Genomic DNA, 12,248 nt, shown 5'->3' with positions numbered 1-12,248 from the left:
CTGAAGGATTACGTCTAGCGCTTTATGCGAGCAGCAGCTGGAGCTAAAACAGTGGGAGATGAGGGCAAGATGATGGCCCTAACTGCAGGAGTTAGGCGTTGTACGCCTTTGTGGAGCAGCCTCAGAAAGCATGGAGTTAGGACTACTCAAGAATTCTTGGATCGAGCTGATCGGTATATCAAGCTCGAGGATGCCATCGCCAGCGAGGGAAAGCCCCCAGGCAAAGATAAGGGGACTGCAGAACCCGCCAAAGCCACCAATGGGTCAAAACCCAACGGCAACGGCAATGGCAAGAATGGGGGGAAGAGGTCCCATAGTGAACCTTCCACCTCCGAGAATAAGCGCTCTAAGGGAAACCGTTACGAACCACGGTTCACTAACTACACTGCCCTTATCGAGTCTCGAGGAGAAGTATATCAGGCCACGAGTTCCAGTGTGCCTTACAAAAGACCCGCTCCCATTCGAAAGGATATTTCGAAAAGAGATACTACCAAGTTCTATCGTTATCATAATGACTACGAACATGATACAAACGAGTGCAACTAGCTAAAAGATGAAATCAAGTTCCTTATCAGACAAGGACACTTGAGGAGATACGTACGGGCCTCGGGAACTTCCCAACGAGAGGCTCCAGGTGGCAACGAGCAGGCGCCTGCACACCAACGCTCGCCACCTTTGCAGCCTGATCCCGTAGCTGGCACTTTACTCACCATCTGTGGAGGCCCGCACCTTGCGGGAAACAGGGGAAAGGCAAGGGAACGATATGCTCGGACCCTGCGCCACGACTAGGACATCGAGATGATGACTGTGGAGGACCGGGCATCAAAGAAGGCTTGGTCAGAGGACGGTGAAATAACCTTCTCTGATAGTGACGCCCAGAATGTCCGGTTCCCACATTCCGATCCGCTGGTCATGGATGTTCAAATTGCCAACATGATGGTGAAGAGAGTGCTAGTCGATACAGGAAGTTCAGTAAATATCCTGTACAAGTCTTCGCTGGAACGCATGAAGTTGTCCGTCAAGGACTTGGAGCCCTGCAACCAAACAATTTAAGGCTTCTCTGGTGAGGGACTCGCCCCAATAGGGTCAATCAGACTTCCGGTAATAGCAGGTACAGTGCCTGCTACCAAGACATTACTTGCTACTTTCATAGTAGTCGATTGTCCTTCGGCGTACAATGTTGTAATCGGAAGGCCCATACTGGTTGACCTTCGGGTCGTCACCTCAGTATGGCACCTGGCCATGAAATTCCCGATAGATTCAGGGGTAAGACACGTGTTGGGAAATCAGAGGGAAGCAAGGGAGTGCCACAATGCCTCGATCATGAAGGCAAAGAAGGGAACATCGAAGAGCACTCCCCCAGAGAGGTTGCAGATGGCCATTGATACACAAGCCCAATCCGGTGATGGAGTCACCAAATAGGGTGTTGCCCAAAGTGAGGATAGAGATTTAGATCCTCTCTTTGGGGATTTTGAGGAAGATGTTGGACCCATCGAGGACTTTGAAGAGGTCCAACTTGACGAAAAAGTTCCGACCAGAGTTGTAAAGGTCGGTAAAAATTTAGAAGCAACAACGAAGCACGCACTGGTGGAATTTTTGAGAAAGAACCAGGAAGTTTTTGCCTGGTCACATAAAGACATGGCTGGGATAGATCCTGCAGTCATTAGCCATGTCCTGAACGTTGACAAAAGCTTTCCACCCATGCAACAGAAAAGAAGGTTGCTCGATAAGGACAGATCGAAAGCCTTAAAAGAGGAAGTTCAAAGACTGAAGGAGAATGGGTTCATCAGGGTGGCGTTTTATCCATCATGGGTCTCTAATCCAGTACTAGTTCCCAAGCCTAACGACAAATGGCGAACCTGTGTGGATTTCACAGACCTTAATAAAGCCTGCCCAAAAGATTGCTTCCCACTCCCAAGGATCGACCAGCTGGTCGATGCAACTGCAGGACATGAGATCCTCTCTTTCATGGATGCATACTCAGGATACAATCAGATCAGTATGCATCCCCCTGACGAGGATCACACTAGCTTTCGGACCGATACAGGGTTATACTGTTATAAAGTAATGCCCTTCGGACTGAAAGACACTGGTGCGACTTACCAGTGATTGGTTAACCACATGTTTAAGGAGTTGATCGGAGTAAACATGGAGGTGTACATGGATGACATGCTAGTAAAGTCAAATAAGGCAGAAGGACATGTGAAGGATTTACAGGAATGTTTCAATGTTTTGAACAAATATCAGATGAAGCTAAATCCTCTCAAATGTTCCTTCGGAGTAGGATCAAGGAAATTTTTGGGGTTCATTGTCAATTCAAGAGGAATCGAGGCCAACCCCGAAAAGATCAAAGCCCTGATCGACATGAAATCGTCGGTGAAAATCGAGGATGTGCAAAGTTTAACTGGAAGGATTGCCGCACTCAGTAGATTTATTTCAAAGTCGACAGATAAATGCGTCCCTTTCTTTAATCTACTTAGAGGCAACAAGAAGTTCGAGTGGACTAGAGACTGCGAACAAGCTTTCCAAGCCTTAAAAGCCCACATGGCACAGCCTCTTGTTTTATCAAAGCCTATAGATGGAGAAACTTTGTTCATTTACCTGGCGATCACTGAATATGCTGCTAGTGCGGTGCTAGTACGAGAAGAAGAAGGCGTAGAAAAGGCAGTTTATTATGTTAGCAAGAGGTTAATCGGGGCCGAATTGAAATATCCTCCCATCGAAAGATTAACCTATTGCTTAATTTTGGCCTCAAGGAAGTTACACCCTTACTTCCAAGCCCATCCCATCACAGTCTTAACTGACCAGCCCCTTCGGCAAGTTTTACAAAAACTGAAGGCAGCTGGACGTTTGTTAAAATGGGCAGTCGAACTCGGGCAATTCGATATCACATATTCACCGCGAACAGCAGTAAAGGGACAAGTCTTGGCTGATCTCATCGCTGAATTTAATGAACTTCCAGACAACGAGTAGTGCGAAAAACCTAGTGCGCCTGAGCCCCAATTTGAAACTCCTTCGTGGAAGTTATTCACGGACGGATCGTCCAATGAATCTCACGCAGGAGCAGGAGTGATATTGATAACGCCAAAAGGGCATCGATTCCACTACGCTATTAGGTTCGATTTCACCGCTTCAAACAAAGAGGCCGAGTATGAAGCACTCCTCGCTGGGCTGAGGTTGGCCAAAGACATGAGTATAAAAGTGCTGGATATTTACAGTGATTCACAGCTGGTAGTGAATCAGGTCTTAGGGGAGTATCAAGCACGAGGCCTGGAAATGGTGGCCTACCTGAACAAAACCAAAGATCTGTTGGCGCAATTCAAGAAATATACCCTCCAGAAAATACCTCGAGATCAGAATTCAAACGCAGATGCCTTAGCCAAACTCGCGAGTGCGAAAGACGCTGACACTTTAAATATAGTGCCAGTGGAGCGGCTACGCGAGCCGGGCATACGAGCAGATGAAGCCAGTATGGAGATTCGGATAGAAGATACATGGATGGCACTGTACTTGGAGTATCTCACGAATGGTGTACTACCAGCAAATTGAAACAAAGCCAGGACTCTTTAGAGACAGGCTGCTAGGTACATATTGGTCGATAATGTTCTATACCGAAGAGGATACTCCATGCCACTACTCAGATGTATTACACAAAAAAAGGCCAAAGAGCTGACGAAGGAGGTACATGAAGGCTTCTGTGGGGATCACGCAGGGGGGCAGAGCTTATCGAAGAAGATTCTGAGGTAGGGTTATTTCTGGCCAACTATGAACGAAGACTCAATGGAGTTTGTGCAAAAATGTGATAAGTGTCAGAGGTTTTCCAAGATCCCACGCGCAGCTCCCAACGAGTTAAAGCAGATGCAAATTCCATGGCCCTTCGCAGTATGGGGTATCGATTTAATTGGGTCCTTTCCAACGGGAAAAGGTGGAGTAAAATACGCAGTTGTTGCAGTCGACTACTTCACCAAATGGGCCGAAGCTGAGCCACTCGCTACCATAACGACAAAGAAAGTTCTTGACTTTGTCATCAAGAACATTGTTTGCCGATATGGATTGCCTCGGAAGATTGTCTCAGACAACGGCACCCAGTTTGACAGTGACCTATTCACAGACTTCTGCGAAAGGCATGGAATTGTCAAGAGCTTTTCTTCAGTCGTGCATCCACAAGAAAATGGGCAAGTTGAAGCAGTGAATAAAACACTTAAGGATACCCTGAAGAAAAGGCTCGAAGAAGCTAAAGGAGCATGGCCAGAACAGCTGCCTGAAGTACTCTAGTCGTATAGAACGTCTCATCGAACAGCAACAGGTCATACCCCGTTTTCCTTAGCATATGGGTATGAGGCTATGTTGCCAGTCGAGTTAGATCCACCCTCACATCGAAGAATTACATACGACCAGGACCAGAATAGCTAACTATTGATGGAGTCCCTAGACTTGCTTGAGGAGAAATGAGAAAAACCCTAACTCCGAGTAGCTGCGTACCAGCAAAAAGTCACCCTGTATTTTAACTCAAAAGTAAAAGAAAGAAAGTTCAACGTCGGAGACCTAGTACTTCGACGAGTTTTCTTAAACACCCGCGACCCGGCTACTGGAGTACTCGGACCAAACTGGGAAGGACCTTACCAGATTGAAGAAATCCTTCATCCAGGCACATACAAACTTGCACGCTTAAATGGAGATCTCGTTCCGCGCTATTGGAACGGAGAACACCTGCGCAAGTATTATCAATAAACAGTCCTTCTTAAAGGACTGGCTTGTATTAATTTTTACTTTTTACAAGTTTTGAAAAAGGATTAGTCATGTTATATGGCTAATCGCTTATAAGTGTAAGATCTTTTTAAAAGATCACTCGTAAAGACATGTTTAGTCCATTTTAATACGAGAATTATAAGGGACTGTGCGCAGCCAGTCATTCTTGCCAAACCTTTGTAAAAAAAAATTTACAAGTATTTGTTCATTACGTGTGTTGATTTGCTGTATTATAAGTGTTGCATTCTATACCGAGCAGTAATGTTCGCACAGGTCGTGGTCAAGGCAAGTGACCAAGGACCTAAAGCTCCTCTGTCACTTGGGGGGCATATAAGGTACATCGATAGCAAAGCATACCAAGAGGTATGTAAACACATGAACAAAATAAGTGAAAGCATGCTACGGTATTTAGAGTATTTTTCAAAATTTATATTTTGTTAAATCAAGCCAAAGTACTATGCTAAGTTCGGCCATGCGAACAGATGTTATAATAAGCAGAAATATTATAATATCAAAGGGAATTCTTTTACACCGCAAGCAGTATTGCTTGGATGTAATTGTTCAAAAGTAAAAGTAAAATATGCTGCCCATGCAGTAAAATTAAAAAGAAAAATCAGTCTTTACATCACGACCCGTAGGTCGTGTAATTAAAGAAAAACAAAAGAAAAAACTTTATGGAGCTTGAGGAGCAGGAGGATCTTGTGGAGCATTCTAATCGACCACGTCTCTTGCAGCTTCTCCTCCCTCCACTCCGGCGGCCGGCGGAATGTTTGGGGAAGCAGGGACCCTAGCTCTCTCTTCGGCAGCCAACCGAGCAGTGCAGCGAGCTAGCTCGGCCTTCCTAGCGTCCTCTGGAAGGTAACTGAAATCGGCACTTTGGTTGTGTTTCCAAAAATCGAAGAAACACCGAAGTGTCGCGTTCTTATACCTCTCCAGGTCCTTGGCATTGGTAAGCTTAAGCTGCTCCACCTGGCTCTGAAGGACAGCAAGGGTCGTGTCCTTAGCAAGATGCTCCCCCCTAAGTTTTTTTACTTCACGCCATTGGATTCGGCTAGATTCCTGGTAGTCATCCCTCTACTTTCTGGTAGTTTCCAGGGAAGCTTGCTTTTCTACCAGCTCCGCTACCAAGGCATCCTTCTGTTGGGTGACTACCTCCAGCTCCCCAGCATGCCTAGCCTCCGCGGCTTGAAGCTTCTCAATAACCTTCGCCTGAGACTGCTCGATGCTGGCACCAGCGCAAGTATGAGCAGCAGTCATTGTCAGCATGGCCTGCAATCAAATAATAAGAGTTAGGCCAGTTGAAAAGAAGAAAAATCAAAACCTTAATCACAAAAAGAGAAAGAGTACTTACACTGGTTACTTCATTAAGGGCTCGGTTGAGGAGCTGGTCGACCCCCATGTTTTCAGCCTCAGCCATTGCCTCCCTGCAACGGTTGTACTTCAAGATATGAGTGAGGCGATCCTTAGCTAATCACAGGGAGCGGCTCGAGAGTTTGGCCCCAGGAAGTTCGGCTTGCTGGGCCTGTTCTTTTGGAGCCGTGGGCGAAGGATTTGTGGCAGCAGGCGGGGTCTCCTTCTCAGCAGGAACGGAGGGTTGAGCAGAAGGTTGGCCAGAGGGCCCATCCTTTGGAGGATCAGCTGCTCGACTCTTCTTGGGCGAGGGTGCTTGGCTAGACTCACCATCTTGCTCCTGGCCGATTTCCTCCTTCGGACCCGGGGAACCTCCTCCTCCTCCTCCTCCTGAGTGTTGTACAGGTCGAAAATGTTTGCGGAGGCCATGTCTGCAGAAAGAGATAAACATGCAGATAGTAAGCTAAAAATAGATGACAAGTTATGGTACATCAGAAAAGAAGTAAAGAAATTTACAAAGTCCAATACCCGAGCTACTACTACTTGTCGCTACACTACTGACTCTACTAGTCATACACTCACTCTCTGGCACGAAGAAGTCTGGCCCTAGATTTGGAGTATTCGTAAAATTGCCGTCCCCATCAAATAAGTGACAGGGAATTGGCAAGCTATTTAAAAGCGAAATAACAATACCGTTTTCGTCTGAAGACTCATCCAAGTCTACGACAGTCTCTGCTACCTTTTGTTTCCCCTTCCCTTGGGGGGCAGAAGGCCTTTCTGCTGAGGGGGCGCCAGTCGGTTCCCTGATCGTAACCCCAGTCGTAACCCCAGTCGGTCTCCTTCGAGGAGGGGACGCTGGGGGTTGCTGCTCGGGATGCCCCTCGGTAGTGGCGTCAACCACCACGGGTTCCCTCATTTCTTGATGAGGGGTCAGGAGGCCAGACAGCCTCAAGTTTTCATCAGTGACCAGAGACTTAACGCTTTTTCCAGCGTCAGTCATTCTGGCCAGTGCGTTGGACCTCAACACCATGTCTGGTGTTGGGTTTGGGCGTAGCCATGGTCCTGAAAGGCACAAGATACTTTAGAGAAGTCCAAGGAAAATTGCTAAGTAAAAGTAGCGACCGGTGGAAAAGGACATTTACCTCCTCGAGCGAAGGCCAAGTTGTTTGTAGTCATGTCAGGCGTGAGGAAATACTCCTGGCTGTATTTCCCCACGTTGGAGATGTGGGTGGTGTCACTCAGGAATGTTCGGTTTGTTTCTTGGCGACAAAAATGAAAAAAGCCCGTCTCAGACTGTTGAGGGTTGGACTTGAGGTCAAAAAGGAAGTTGACCTCGTGAGGAGTAGGCTCTGGCCATTTTTTAAGTTTGTAAAGGATATAGAGTGCAGCAAGCATTCTATATCCGTTTGGAGTAATTTGAAAGGGGGCGACAACGAAGTAGTTCGCCACCCCCTGATAGAACGGATGTAGAGGAAGGGTAGCCCCCGCCTCTATGTGGTACCTTGACCAGGCGCTGTAGACGCCCCCAGGCAAGTTAGCCCTCTGGTCAGCAGCGGGGATCTTGAGATTGACCCCAGTGAGAGGATACTTCCTAAGATAATTGGCAAGCATCCTGGGGGTCACCTGGCTGAGGGGAGAAAGATACCACTTGACATCAGGAAGGGTTGAATGTCGAGGGCGAGCCCTGACCTGAATGCGAGGGTCCGGGGCAATGTTTTCTCAACCGCTGGTCGAGGGAACCCTAGCCTGCGAATCAAGCTGGGCAGGAGGATTTGGATTGTCTTCAGGGTTTGGTTTATTTTTGCCAGGAGATTTAGAACGGGCCATTTTAGGTGGTGATGGTTGAGGTCTGGAAAAAGAGAGTCTTGAGAATGGAATCTCGTGAACGCGTTGGGCCGGCTGTTCTTCACCTTCAAGCAGTTGTGCAAGAAGATCATCTTCGATAGGCCGCTCACCTCCCCACAAATCTGGCATTAAAATCTGCGAATAGAAAAATGGGGAGGTGAGGATGTAGAGTCTAGAAAGTTGGTTAGAATAACGCTGGTCGTGTATAAAAGTCAAACTTTTATACAACAACATTCTAACAAAAAACTAATTTTTTCACATGAATAGTTTGAAAAACAGATCAAAAAGTGAAAGCAAAAAGTTTTTTGAAAAAGCTTTTTCAACTCCTATAAGGGCGGGAAAAACTCAGTTTTTCAACTAGCATAAAAATCAAATTTTTACTTCGGTTTTACGTCCTAAATTTATGATCTCGACTATCAAACTGACTCGTAACTCCTGGATGGCAAAGAAACATCATCCTATCTAGCATCACCCGATAAATCCCCTACTTTCATGCATCTCAACCCAAGAACACAGACAATGCTAGAACTTAAAAGTTAACTCACAGCGGCATGCATAGCGAAAATAAAGAGTAGAAAGGTTCTTAAACTTACAAAGCAAAGATTGTGGAGGTTTGAAGGAATTTCGAGCGTAGACGAACGGACGGCTGGTTCTTGGAACGCTGAAAGATGATCTTCAGAGAGAATGATGGTTCTGATTTAGGGTTTCTTGAAAGAGAAATAACTTGCGTAAAAAGGAAAAGAAGGCTCTGAGAAGATTATATATATTTTGTCTGTGGCATGAAAAAAGAGGTAATCATCAGTTTCCTCTTTTCGAAGCATGGGGAAGGGTGATAGCCGTCAATAGGTTACTTAGGAACCGAAAAGCCGTGATTAGACAGGGGTAGGTCACTTTTTCCAAGAATGCACGAACTACTCTGACAGATCTGGTGCGGTAATCGAAGAGTCGTTTTCCTTAAAGTTTATTTATTGTTGGTCGTAATAAATAAACTTGGGGGGCAAATGTTATCCAAAAATCAGGCACGGGTGACGTGGCAGACGTTTTTAAACACGTGGCTGACACCTGGCAAAAGTTCTGTTCGACCATCGACCAGTAAGATTTTCCTGGCGTAACATTTGAAGTTTCTATACGATCATCATGGTCGTACACTCCGCATATTTCAAGATGATCTTGGGTAAATCATAATCATTTTGAGATTATCTCCGATGATTCCTGATTATCCGATTAATTAGGAGAGAATATCTGTAACAAATTCATGTAATCCTCCTTGAGCCTATAAATAGAGAAAGATAGCTCAAGAAAGGGACTTTTGGCTTTTGGTTGATTGAAGCTATACACTTATGAGAGAATTAGCGCTATTGTATTGTTTATCTCTCTCAGGCTGGTGAAACTCAGAGAACCCTAGTTCTTTGATCACTCCTTTGAGAGTTCATATCAATAACAACTTAAGTGGACGTAGGTCATTACTAGTTCTTGGGGTCGAACCACTATAATTTACTATGTTCTTTACTGTTTTTGGCATTATACCTATTCCAACACATCTATCCACTTCAAGCATTTGACTCCGTGTCAGTTGACCAAAACGAGGGTCAACAGAAACTAAATGTTAAATAAAATTAAGTTATAATTAATATTTTCAAAGAATTAAATTGATTTATTTTATAGTTGAAAATATTTTATTATGATTAATTTTATATTTGTTATGTAGGGAATTTATGGCATTTTTGCTATTGAAAAGAAAGAAAATGAAGGAAAGGTGGCATTTTCAAGAATTAAAGCTGACATTTTCAAGAAAGAAAGACAAGAAAAAATGTGGCATTTTTGCCTTATCTCTTCAGCCCAAAGCCCAGGCCCGTTTGCTGCAGCCACCTCCAGCCAAGCAAGCCAAAGCCCACGCAACCACCAGCAGCTTCGGCCCAACTCCTCTCTGCAACACCCTCTTCAGCAACTTCAACCCACTACCCCTTGCACTTCAGCTCCAACGAAGCCACACCCCAGTTGCCCTCTTCAGCCAAAGCAGTCCACGGTTTCCCACCTGCCAGCTAGTCGAAGCCTTGCACTGCCAGGCCAATCGAGCCTACGCTCTAGGCCCAGGCGTGCAGCCACTCGGCCCAGCATTCAACCAAGCCCAATCCGCCTCACCTGCCACCAGCAGCCACTTTTTCCTCTTTATTTTCTCTTGAGCCCATCAAAAGCACAAATTGTCGCCTTGTCCCACAATGTCCCAAAATGCTATTTTTTTACCCAAACTTTTCTACACATTTTACCCCAAAAAATCATCATTACACCCTACAATTTACCCCACATTTGCCATATTATTATTAATTTAATTAATTTAAATTGATTATTTTAATACACTTTTTTTGGCTATAAATAAGGGAGTTTAGTGCTTGATTTTGGGAGAGGTTACCATACCACAAGTTCTACACTTTCAAAACCTCTCAATTCTCTTCATCTTTTTCTTCTTTTTGGTCATTTTCCCTATGAGCTTTTAGAGAAAAAATTTGGGGGTTTCTCCTCCAAATTTTCCTATTTATGTTTGTAATTTTTAGTTTGTATTTGCTATTTTAGTTATGAGTTTATAATCTTTTTAAGATTATTAAGGTGATGATGAAACAATATGTAACTGGATAGTGTTTATTTTGTATGTTGATTTCCCATTTTGTGCAATAAATTTTATGGATTTTCTTCTTCAAATATTTTATTTCATCTTGAATATCTTGTATTTTAGATTGTTAGAACATATTTACACTTTGTTCTTCATTAGTACAAAAACATAATATTATTTGTGTAAGATGTGTTATTAAATTGTACACATCCAATGCTTAGAACAAAAATATTATGTTTTGGCTTATAAATAATGTTAATTGATTTATTTGTTATTTCATTAGATTGATTTACACTAAATGCTTTGAAATTATAATTTTTAAAAGTGAAGATAGATCCTATATTTTTATAAAAACGTGTGCTTAAATAGAATATCTAATTTGAATAAGTGATAGTTTGATTAATTTCTACTATTACTAAAACTTGGGAATCAATGTACTTTTAAATATTATTGAACTTATATTTTGTAGATTCTATTATCTTAATAATCTTTCTTTTACTATCTTGTTTAAAATTATTAATTTAGTTATATATATTGTCTTTAATATCTTTATTATTATCTTTTATTTTATTTTCATTATACAAAAATTTCATCAATCTTTGAGGCTATGTTAGAATTTATTAATTTTGATTTAAAATAGTTTTCTTTTCGATTTTAGACAATTCCTTTAGGTTCTGTTTACCGAGTTTTTCGGAAACGAATACAAACAAAATAATAAAAAGATAAGAACTGTAGAAGTGCAGAAATATAAATAGACAAACAGATTTTTTACGTGGTTCAGGCGTTAACGAGCCCTAGTCCACGAGTCGATGTTATTATACTTGTAGAGAATTACAGTAAAATGGCTGGTGTACAAGAACCTCACAAACTCACAATGTTTCTCTCGGGTTCCCTTGAAGAAGATGAAGCTAGAGAGACTTTTGGCAGAGTTCTTGCTCTGTAATTTCTTGGCCTCCCTCCTATCGTAAAATGAGGAGGTCTTTATAGCTAGGGTTTTGGATTAGGGTTTTACTCTGCCCCTATGAGTCTTAATTACACCAGCCGTAAATAGGGGATACAATTACCGTAGTAGCATGGCTACAAGGCTCTACGTAGGTATAATTACATGAAAATATGGGGAATGTCAAAAGGCAGCTGTCTTTTTTAGGCTGTCAGCGGAACAGTAGGCGAAGAGGCACTTTTAGGCGTGCTGGGATGTGTGCGGCCTCGACCTGTCAGGCGGGATCCTGTGTCAGGTGAGTATCATTCCAACTATGCCTCCTCCGTGACTCGACCGCTTGGTCTTCTTCCGTGCGAGGCACGGAACTGTATCCGCGAAGGTAACTTGAAGTGCTTCTCCTGGAAGGACCTTCCCCGAAGGATATCCCTTCGGGAGTCCGGGAGAATTGACGAGCTTCCGGGTCGCGGTTGCTTGAAAGAGTGTGCTAGACACTAAACGGGAGAGGCGAAGCCTTTATGTCCATCCGCGAGCCCTGGTCACCCTTCGTGAAAGACTTTGATAATTCAGCTTCCCCAAGGCTATCCATCTAAACGCTATCCGGAAATCTGGATAACAGGTTCGATTTCGTGCTTACACGAACACTATATTTCATATACGATTCATGCGCTTGCGAGTTATAAATATTTAGAACATACCCGTTTTGGATCCATCAGGGTTGGTTTGGGCGGGTTATTTGAGTTGGGCGAGTCGCAAATT

Source organism: Humulus lupulus, chromosome 1 (assembly GCF_963169125.1).
Source record: "Humulus lupulus chromosome 1, drHumLupu1.1, whole genome shotgun sequence".
NCBI lineage: Eukaryota > Viridiplantae > Streptophyta > Magnoliopsida > Rosales > Cannabaceae > Humulus > Humulus lupulus.
This window is presented reverse-complemented; position numbering follows the sequence as displayed.